Here is an 11,005-nt window from a genome sequence, read left to right as displayed (position 1 = left end):
TAATTTCTTATGTGTACAGACTTCGTGATTATGATGCTCACCTGTTGCAAGAGAAAGGTAACAAAGCTTTGTAATCCGTGATAGAACATCTGGGAGTTCAAGCTCCATTTTCCACCCTTTGTTTTCACCTAAATAGTTGCGATGGCAAGATTTTAAAGAAATGTTCTTACAGATAATTTTAGTTAAACAAAGAGCAGAAAGAATGCAGCTTAAAAGAGATCAGATGTGGGAGCAGGACAGCTCTTAAATGTGTACTAACCCCAATTTCATTCGTCTTTCTCTGGAAAACATATGCAGAATGACATGAGTCAAGTTGTAGCATGAACCAAGTAAATAATTCAAGGTCTTTATGCCAAAATAGAGACTGCATCGAGGCACACATGGACATTGATTTATTTCACAGTAAGGTTCGTGCCAGTCGATCAGTTTTATGGATTTGTGACAAAGTATGACCCTCTTTCCAAGAAGAACTTGGAGCTTTGCAGGGGGGTTAGCCTGTAGGCAAGAGGCCACGATTCCATGTCAAATATTGGGTATTCCAGAGTATCTTATATAATAAAGAGGGAATATGCAAATTGACTGTCATTCTGCCACAAATATGGCGGCGCCCACAGCGGAGGCCAAGTTCCCTTAATGAGCCTTAACGAGTAATCAGCAGGGACCTGAGGCTGTGCCCCCTTCCCCGCCCCGTGGGGCCTGACAGGGGACCTCAGGCCATGCCCCCCACCCTGGCGCCAGGCTGGGAGACTTCAGGCTGCACCCCCACCTGGCAGAGCTTGATGGGGGACCTCAGGTCGCGCCCCCTGCCCCGGCACCTGGTCAGGGGACCTGAGGCCGCACCCTCCACCCCGGCACCAGGCTGGGGGACCTGACGCCACGCCTGCCCTGCCTGGTGGGGCTTGACAGGGAACCTCAGGCCATGCCTCCCACTCCAGCACCAGGCCAGGGGACCTGAGGCTGTGTCCCCCACCTGGCAGGGCTTAACAAGGGTGGGACCGGCCGGGTCTGGATCTAGCCCAATGTGTGTGTGGGGGGGGGGGGGGGGCAGGGGGTGCCCGGGTCTGGGTCTCACGCAATTTTGAGGCACACATGGGTGGGTGGAGACTTGACTCTGTGTCCCATGGTGTGCTCCAGACTCTGACAGGAGGAAAATTTTCATATACATTTTACTAATTTCTTTCATCTCTGACACTTCTATTATAGAGAAAGGGCAAATAGCAATATTAAAATATTTCCTCTAATTAATCCCCTTTTAATGTGCACAAATTTCATGCACCAGGCCACTGGTAAACATATAAAGGTGTCTGGCTAATCATTCCCTCATCTTTGCTCCCTACCAATGTTAAGTGTCTCTATTAGAGCACTTTTCCCACTCAATTATAAGAGTTTATTTGTCTTTTTCTCTTACAGACTGTGAGCATCTTGATGTTACATACTGTTTTATTCATCTTTACTCCTCCACATGCAGCAGAATGTTTATGACACAGTGGTACTTACTGAGCTAATCCTGAATCTAGTGGGACTCCTGTTTCAAACATGACTCTGGGTAGTGGAGGTTCAGAAGTGATGGGACCCGAACCCTGCCTTCAGAAAGCTCAAAATCCCAAGGATGTGGAGAGCGGCTATAGTGTTTGGACAAGTTCAAGCCTCAGGCTAATGAGAGGATACAATCCTCATTGCCACGTGCAAGTCCCAGCTTGGAAGGCAGAGCCCTCCCAGCACAATTATAGCCAACAGCTATAGTTCTAAGCTTGAACCTATGGCCCGAACATGTGACCCCACATGACTGAGTAATATGAGCTTGATAGAGGTTAGGTGCATGTAGTTGAGTAGGATCAAAACCCATGAGAATGTTGTAAACATCTTGACCACACCCTTACTTTGCCTCGTAGAATCTGGCTATAAAATAAAGACACAGCTTGTAGTCTGTGGTGCTGTTGCTAGCTCTCCATCACAGAGGCCAGCGTCCCACCAAGACCCAGCTTTCTTCTCTTACCTGTCTTTTCTCAATCCTTCACTGCCCCCTCTCAGGGTCATTGAACCTGGCTGAGCTGGTGCGGCACATAAGGCGCCCAAGGTGGGACTGAGTATGCCTTGGCCGTGCTGACTCGCCACACAAGGAGGCATGTCTGGGCTCATGGGCAACTGCAATACACTGTGCTAGTCCACTGCCAATGTTTTCATATAATATCTACGGTGTGCAGGTAATACCAGGCACTCAGGTGTCTTTCATTCCTTCACTCTCAATGGAGTAAGTTTAAGTGGATGCAGAGGCTGAGATGGGTCAAAAAGGATCTTTTATTTGGCTCTGTGGTTTTGCTTTTTTATTATTATTTATTTATTTTATTTTTTCAATCACCATTTATTCCCTCCATGCCCTCTTCCAAGTCCACTCAACCCCCATTCACCGTAATCACCACACTGTTGTCCAAGTCCATGAGTTCTCTCTCTTTTTTCATTTTTGCTCAATCCTGCCCCCCCCCTTCCCCAAGAGCTGTCTGCTTGCTCTTTATCTGAGTCTGTCTCTATTCTGCTTGGTAGTTCAGTTTGTTCATTAAATTCCATATATGAGGGAAATCATCTGGCACTTGCTCTGCGTTTTGATGATACTAGTTCAAAGCGGAAGAGCAGGATTATATGAACGAATGGACATTTGAACAGCTTTCCCTCAGAAGCAAATTAATTAATAAACAACAAGTAAAAGTGTGAGAGCCTGGGGATGAGAAAAAATAGGAAGCAGCATTGCCTAGAGAGTAGGCTGAGGATCCAGTTTCTAAGGGACCTATGAAAGAAGGCCAGAAAGATGCACGGACATCATGACGGAGTGACAGTATAAGTACGGAACCTGTAAAACTGCCTCCCACTGTGACCCGCAGGCATGATTACTAGAAAAGCATAAAGGTAAAAAATAAATCGACAAGTAGCTCTCATCGGGCACAGGCTAGGCTATAAAGCTGAGGAGCAAGAAACTTCATCCAGTGACTTTTGGGTTCCCCCACACAGTGCCCCAGGTTCCCATCTCTGCAAAGGTGCATTCTGCCTGAGCCCAGGCCAAAAGGCAGAGTTCAGCTGATATGTAAGCTGGAGCTGGTGATTCCTCGGGGGCGTTTATTTACGTGTTGCTATACATGGATCTTCTAATAATTCACTGATATTTATTTTGCTCTATTCTTATGAAGCATGAGGCCTGACATGAAGACCATAGAGAGGACATGCAGAGAAGGAGGGTGCTGCAGGCCCCCATCTGTGCTGAAGAGGGTGGAGAGAAAAGGCAGGGGCAGGGCTAAAGGGGTCTTTTCTATGAGACTGTGAAAACTGATGGGTGACTGGCCAGCCAATGGGTTTGTAAGATCCCCTGAGGCAACTGTGGGATCCCCAGAAACAGGTGAGGGTATTTTCCAGGGGCATGAAGATTGCATTAACAGCCGAAACCAGTTTGGCTCGGTGGATAGAGCGTCGGCTTGCAGACTGAAAGGTCCCAGGTTCGATTCCGGTCGAGGGCATGTACCTGGGTTGCGGGCACATCCCCAGTGGGAGATGTGCAGGAGGCAGCTGATCGATGTTCCTCTCTCATCGATGTTTCTAACTCTCTCTCTCGCTCCCTTCCTCTCTGTAAAAAATCAATAAAATATATTTTAAAAAAAAGATTGCATTAACAGTAAGTGACAAATACAATAGGTATTTATGCCAATGTGGCTTTGGTTTTTTTGACTGGTGAGAACTGGTGACCTTTGGGTCCATTGTACTCTTCACCAATAAATTGGACTATACTTTACCTGTCATCATGCTTCTTCATGCCCTAGAACCTTATTCTGGTGCTTCCTCTCTGACTCTTATTTCTTCTTCATAGCTCTTGGGATTCTTAATTCTTTTTGGCAGGTGGGAATATTTGACTCTGGGGGAATCTACAAATTCTTATATGCATTTTATTTAGGGCAGACCTCAACTCATTTATTCCTTTATAAAACATTTCCATCTCTATATGTTTTTGAAATGATGAAATAAAAACATGCTTACTGTAACAAATCAAATAATGCCAGAAAAGATGTAAAAAGGCAACACTAATCATCTCCCCCCTGCACAGGCTTCAAACCTCTAATCCCACTCCCACTGAGATAACCAACATTAACATCTGGTGTATATCATTCACCATCTCCCCCAGCATATACATATATATTCACATATGTCGGTAATGTAATCACTTGTCTTACCAGAACAGAAGACAGTGTGTGTGTGTGTGTGTGTGTGTGTGTGTGTGTGTGTGTGTGTGTGAGTGTGTGGTGTGTGTGTGTAACTTGCAACTTGCTTCTGCTTCCTTCACTTAACAAGGTAATTTGGATACCCTTACAAATCAGTAGGTATATATCTAAATTATTTTTTAATCTATTCATGTACCTTAGTACATTTCACACTATTCATGTTGAATTTAGAACTATTTTATGGAATATATATTCAGAAAATGCTAAGCTCACATTATAATGTATAGCTTAATGATTTTTTTCACAGTGAACATTTATTTGACGTCAACCCAAGATACAAACTTCCAGTCATAAGACAAATTAGTTCTGGGGTATAATGTATAGCACAGTGACTATATGTTAACAACACCATATTGTATATTTGAATGTTACTAGGTGAGTAGATCTTAAAAGTTCTCATTACAAGAAAAAAAAATCTAACTATGGTGATAGATGTTAGCTAAATTTATTTTGGTAATCATTTTACAATATATCTACATATATCAACTCATTATGTTGTATACCTAAAACTAATGCAATGTTTTATATATATGATAACTCCAATTTTAAGTGGTTTCCATTGCCTTTGATAATGCCACTTCCCCATCACTAAAAACAGTTCATCTTTGTTACTTGCAGATTCCATATCTGCCACTCACCTACTTGCTAAAATATATTTGTAACCTCAAAGTCCACAATAGAGACCTTTTAGCGGTCTTTTGCAGACATGCACAGAGAAGTGAAATATCTGAGTTGCACAAAGTGCACATTGCCAGCTGAGCAAGATACCCCTCTGCCTTCCTGTTTTGGCTCTCAGATTGTAAACAGGTGTCCTTTCCCCATCTAATTACCGTCACGTTTTCTCATTTCTGTGCTTTTTGTGGTAAGTCCACTGTGTGAAATGGCTCCATGCACAGCTCTGCGGTGCTGTCTAGTGTTCCTATGCACACAAAGGCTGCGATGCACCTTACGGAGAAAATTGCCTGTGCTAGATAAGCTTTGTTCAGGCACGACTTACAGTGCTGTTGGCCATGAGTTCAATGTTAATGAACCAAAAATGTATACTAAACAATGTGCCTTTAAACAGAAACACACATAAGATTTGCATTGATCGGCTGGTAAAAATGCTGTGATGACAGGCTTGTAGGAGCCTAACCCTGTATTTCCGCCAGAAGCAATAATTCAGTATTTTCTAAATCAGTGTCTACAGTGACTATATAGGACATGACTCCTGCACATAACAAGAGTAAACTATATTTAATAAAAGCTGCTGCATGCCAGGGTCCTGTGGGAGGATCTTTATACATCCATGAGTAGAGAGGCAGGGGCATAAATTAGAGAAATAAATGAAGTTGCATGTCTACATTTTACTGGTGCAGCCAGGGACTCCACTCTTTGGTGGTGCAATGTTGGAATACCATCGGTTCTGTGTGAACAGGAAATCAGCTAGGCCAGAACTTGATCCGGATAAGTAGTTAAAACACGCTTTTGTGTGCTCAAATAACCTCTTCAGGATGATAACATCTTTATCTGATGTTAAGTGATGATAACACTTAGCTGGAAGATGAGTGGTGTGCCATCTATTATGAGGAAATGTCAGCACAAAAGTGACTATCTAGAAAGTGTTAAGAATATTTTTAAAAGAATTGTGTACGATGGACTTGTTAATTATTGCCAAATAGAATACAGTAAAATAATGTTCAATTAAAATGCATATATAACATGTTATATAAATTCCATCTTTGAGACCAATTATGTGACTTGTAGCCATAAGAGGAATATATCATTAAGAAGGAAAGCTTATCCTTTTTACTTTTAAAATATATAACTGGAACACACAGATAGCCAAGCACACAAGAGTGGCATTATGTCTATCAAGTTCTTCGGAAGGACAGATTCTAGTTATTATGCCACTAGTTTTACTATCTCAACAAATATAAAAGGAAGGTCAAAATGAAATGAAAAGAATATAAAGTATAAATAAAACTTCAGTATATGGCCAGTTCTGCCTCTGAAAGATTCATTATATTAGCATGTTCTGGGGTTGTTTGTTTTTGCTTATTTCTGCATTCAAATCATTTCTAAAAGAAACCAACAAAATAATATGCTATGATAGCATTAAAGGAATGACATTGCCCATTGAATACCATTTAGCTTGAATCAGTGGTAGTACTATTAATTTCTCCCTTTTTAATGCACACTTTAGCTAGCACATGACCCATACCACGAACATCAGTTACACCCCGGGGACCAGACATTAACAGCATGTGCTACGAGTGGTTTATTTTACAATTGCTGTGAAATAAAAGCTGAAGGAAATGAGCCACTGGTGAATTACTTGCCAGCAAAAACAACAATATTTGTATCACTGCTGAAATACTCCCTCCCAAAATGGGGGTGCAGGCAGAGGTTTTCTTGTATTGTTCACAGGGAAACACAGGGATAGAGGAGTTTGGGGGAGTCAACAGTTAAGGCTGTGACGTTCTTTATTGCAGTTAAATAGAATACATTTGAGTAGCTGAGATCTGTACCATAGCTAATTAAAGCGCAGTTGGGACACACACACAATGACACAATTAAAATAATTATTTCTAAACTACAGTCCATCAGATCTTTTTTCCCATAAAAGAAACATGACTTTGATATTTTGATGTAGGTGATCTTTACAGAGAAATGAAAGAAGAAAATTAAAATCTCACAGCAGGTTTTTCACAGAACCAATTTATCCCCATTTTTGTTCTATTTTTTTTTTTCATTTAAGAACAATACCTCTTGCATATTGCTCTTCTACCAAAGATAGTCAATATCAGAAATCTTTGTTCTCATAGATGATATGCAAATAGGCTCAGATATTTTACTACACTTATAAAATAAATAATTTTAACTCAATGTAATCCATACATAATGGCATTGCCTGCATAGAAAAGATTCCCTTGTTTATTTAAATACAATGCTCAACTAGAATATCAATTACTCCCAGCTTCTTGTTCTAAACTGGATTTAATCTGTTAACCTCTCACCTTCCTTTAAAGAGAGTTGGAATGAGCAACAGACATGAAAGAAAATGGGGTTTGCAAGAATAAAATGACAATGGTATACACTAAAAGCAAGCAGACTCGTTAATTATCCCGCTCACAGGTTTACACTCACACACACACACTTTTATCTATGATTAACTGGAGTGCATGGCTGTTGTTCCTTTTGACCTTTTACTTAAGTCCAATCTAACACAAGGAAATCATTATTCATTTCTCTCCCACTCAAAGTCTAGATGCAGATTTGAAAACGTTATTTATTGTCTGGCTGTTAGTCTTTAACGTGCAGCAGTTATTACTAAAAGAGACAGCTGGCTGCATCGACCTATCCTTTACTGCCCCCAAGGCCACGCATATCTAATTCAAGGATATCAGATAATGGTATGTGGCATGATTTACATGTAAAGAATTCAGAATTCATTGTGAGCCTATTTATAACTCCAGCACCTTCGATAGAGAAGATGATTTAATAGAGGTGGTAAGGGTTTTCTGACAAGAGGCATTAATAGTAGAACCTTTTCCCAAGTGCTGCAAACAGTGGTGCAGCAATGTAGCTCTCCCGAGTTATTTTTCATGGGTGACCCTTTTTCTGTTCATTAGCACTTACATTCCTGGGGTTGGGAAGCCACTGTTTTAACTCTTAATTTGTATGTAATGAGCATATTCAATGCGAGGAGACTATCCTTCATTTAACAAAGCCTAAAAACGGCTGGTAGCTGATGGAAAAGGAAATCTAGTCTCATGGAAATTTAACAAGTCCAGTTTTCGCATATGACATTTGGAAAACTAAGGGTATGCTCTCTAGAGATGGTCAAGGTGGATGATGAAAGTTCTTTTCAAAAGAGTTAGAAACAGGCTGATGTCTTAGCCAATACATCTCCCTTCAATAAAACTAACTCTAACGGATGAGCCTGCCTCTGGTTATTGCTAAGAAATACACAGGCAGGTCTGTTTGCTTACACAGACGCTGCACTGGCAATTACTTCAGAAGACATTTTGGATGGTTCGAGTATTCACACACACACACACACACTTATGAAACACACATGAGAACTAACCACACATTTGAAAATGCAGTTTAATGGAGCATGTTATCAAAGTATTCTCTTTTTTAATATTTTTTATTGAGTTTTGGAAAGGACGGGAGAGGGAAAGAGAGAAAAATATCAATGTGAGAGCAAAACATCAGATCGATCAGCTGCCTGGGATTGATGTGGGCATGTGCCCTAAGGGAGTAAGCAGGGGGGGAGGAATCAAAGTGGCAACCCTTTGGTGTGAGGGACAACGCCCAACCAACTGAGCAAAGTCTTATTTATTGATAAGAACTGGTTCATAATAGATTAAACCTTTGATGGTGCATTATATTTTTAATTTGAAATGTAAAACCAGTGTTCTATTTCAAACAGCAATTTTCACATGAAATGCATCTCTAAAGACTAGAACTGACTGGCATTTATTTTGAAAAGCATGCATATATTATAGCTTCAAGGGGCAAGTTTCATTTGGGGACAAAATATTTCCTCTAGATGACTATCAAGTCAAATTCAAGCTTTAGAAACCCTAGATGTCATAATGAATGGCTTACATGTACCAAGTTGGATTCTGTTGTTTATCACATTTAAAGAAAGGGATTCTAAAGTCTGAATTTGAGTGAACACCTTATTTTTATTTAGTTTCTCATGTTAATCATTCTAACCTTTCTATAAAAGTTTATTCATCATTTATTTAAAAGACCGCCTTCCAAGAGTTCCTCTAATTAAATTAAAAGTAGTCAGTGGAAAGTAATGTGCCTAGTACACCCATTAACCTAAATCCAAGAACATCCAGCAGTATCTCTGGTCACTGTGCAGTTTTTTGTTGTTACTTATATACATCTGAGGGTCTTCATCTGGTTGCATGGAATTAAGGCAGTACAGATAAAGCACAGAATTCAGATCATGCAAGTCCTATTCTGTTTAAACCAAAGGGAAAGAACACACTTTCATTTCATTTGGCTCATAACAATTGGTGACAATATGCCTTCCTGAAAAATCAGAGTTGGACCTATTTCATATTGTTTATAAACTATCATGTCAGTTGCATTTTTTAAAAGAGGCTAAAAGGCAAACACAACAAAGACTATTGAAACGAAGGCAGATGGTATGATCCTGTATTCTTGGACTTAAATCAAACCAAATGAAATCAGAATTAAGTTATTTTGAAGAATACAAATCCTATGGTGCAGATGAGTGAGTGGTTTCCTGATTAACTTGCCATTAATCAATTTAAACTCAATATGTAAGACAGTGCCTTCTCTCTTCAAGTTTTTGTGGGGGGTTACTTATTTTTCGGGGGGCTTTTTGGTGGGGAGAGGAGGTCAATAGTAGACCATCAGTATTTTCAATGAAATTAAGAGATAATTGTCAAAATGTGTACTAATATTTGTAAAGACATGTCATGAATTGAAAATAACAACTACTGACAGAAATAAAAAGATAAGTAAGATTGTAATTGATAGTTTATTTTCAGTAGAGTAAAGAAATTTAGGGTGTTTTTCTTGATGATTTAAATAAGTTAGCCTGGGTAATTAATACTTACTGTACAACTCTCATGATCTACATATTTCCTAAAATTGTCTTAAATAACATATATGAAGGAATTTAGAAAACATGTCACTATGATACTGTCCAGCCAGTGCTGCTCAGTGGTTGAGTATCAACTCATTAACCAGGAGGTCACAGTTCAATTCCCGGTCAGGGCACATGCCTGGTTTGCAGGCTTGATCCCCAGTAGAGGGTGTGTACGAGGTAGCCAATCGATGTTTCCACCTCTCTATCCCCTCTCTCTAGCCCTCTCCCTTCCTCTCTCTCTCTCTCTAAAAAAAATTCAATGAAAACATATTTTTAAAAGATACTATTATACTATATCCTTTCCCAGAGGTATAGCAACAAACAATAAATAAGGAAGTAACAATTACATTTCTTCCAAATTTAACAAAGTAATCCACCCTTCGAAATTAATAACTAAACTTGGGGGTTTGAAATATATATTCTAAGAATTAATTTAGGGTACAAGGAAATTCTATCAGAGTCTTGGAAGGTACATGTTTCCAAAGTAAAATAAGAATGCATGTGCTATGCTTATGTGAAGATGTGGAAATAATTTATTTTCATAATGCTTAGAAAATGTTTTTTGCCTCACATTACAATAGCCATATTTTTAATTCTCCAAAGAGATGACAACTGGCTCTCAAAGTTTTTCACACTAATTTGATCTATGTTGTCCAGTGAAATAATTATTTTCAACAATATGGTGGCAAAGTTTTTTCTTAGATAATTTTATAATTTTTCATTTAAAAGATGAAAAAGCTATTCATTTGAGAATCAACTATCTAGGAGATTAACTATTTCTATCAAAATATAAAATTTCACTCAGAGCTTTGGCCAGTGTGCTCAGTGATTAGAGCAGCAGCCTGGGTTTGATTCCTGGTTAAACGAACATACCTGGGTTGCAGGTTCAATCCCTGGCCCCAGTCAGGGTGCATGCGGGAGGCACCAATCATGTCCCTCTCACATCAATGTTTTTCTCTATTTCTCTCTGTCCTCCTCCCCCATCCCTCCCACTCTCTCTAAAACTAGTCAATGGAAAAAATATCCTAGAGTGTAGATTAACAAAACAAAAAAAGAAGAAATTTTACTCGGAGAAAAGCCACCTTACACTATTTCTTCAGGCATTAAAAAAAAAGAAAAAAGC

The sequence above is a fragment of the Myotis daubentonii genome, chromosome 4, assembly GCF_963259705.1.
Source record: "Myotis daubentonii chromosome 4, mMyoDau2.1, whole genome shotgun sequence".
Taxonomy (NCBI): domain Eukaryota; kingdom Metazoa; phylum Chordata; class Mammalia; order Chiroptera; family Vespertilionidae; genus Myotis; species Myotis daubentonii.
This window is presented reverse-complemented; position numbering follows the sequence as displayed.